This window comes from Anabas testudineus, chromosome 24 (assembly GCF_900324465.2).
Source record: "Anabas testudineus chromosome 24, fAnaTes1.2, whole genome shotgun sequence".
NCBI lineage: Eukaryota > Metazoa > Chordata > Actinopteri > Anabantiformes > Anabantidae > Anabas > Anabas testudineus.
In genome coordinates, this window is record NC_046632.1 from 9,199,380 (window position 1) to 9,199,748 (window position 369).

A 369-nucleotide genomic window follows, 5' to 3' on the forward strand; every position below is an offset into this window, starting at 1 on the left:
GTCAGGATGGCCGAGCGGTCTAAGGCGCTGCGTTCAGGTCGCAGTCTCCCCTGGAGGCGTGGGTTCGAATCCCACTTCTGACAAACACCTCTTTTACTTCTCTGAAAACGCATTTGTGTTTGCAATTATTACAAAAACTAAGACAGGAAAAGAGTGGTCGACGGAAACAGACAAAGAGGAAATATAGTTTCAAGTACACTGTAACTGCTCTTACGTCTTTCATCCAGTTTCTTTATTTCACAGCATAAAATAGGACATGTTACCATATAAACTGCAAAATGTAAGCACAGTGCAGCATGTCTTTAAAGATCTTAAACTGTTGTGTGCTTGAAGAAAATGCACACACACACACACACACACACACACACA

The 369-nt window shown here is 42.3% G+C and overlaps 1 non-coding gene across 1 annotated transcript; it reads left to right on the plus strand.

Moving 5' to 3' along the window:
* Nucleotides 1–83, plus strand: trnal-cag. Its single transcript has one exon. It is a non-coding gene; the product is annotated as a tRNA-Leu (tRNA).
* Nucleotides 84–369: the final 286 nt, after the last annotated feature.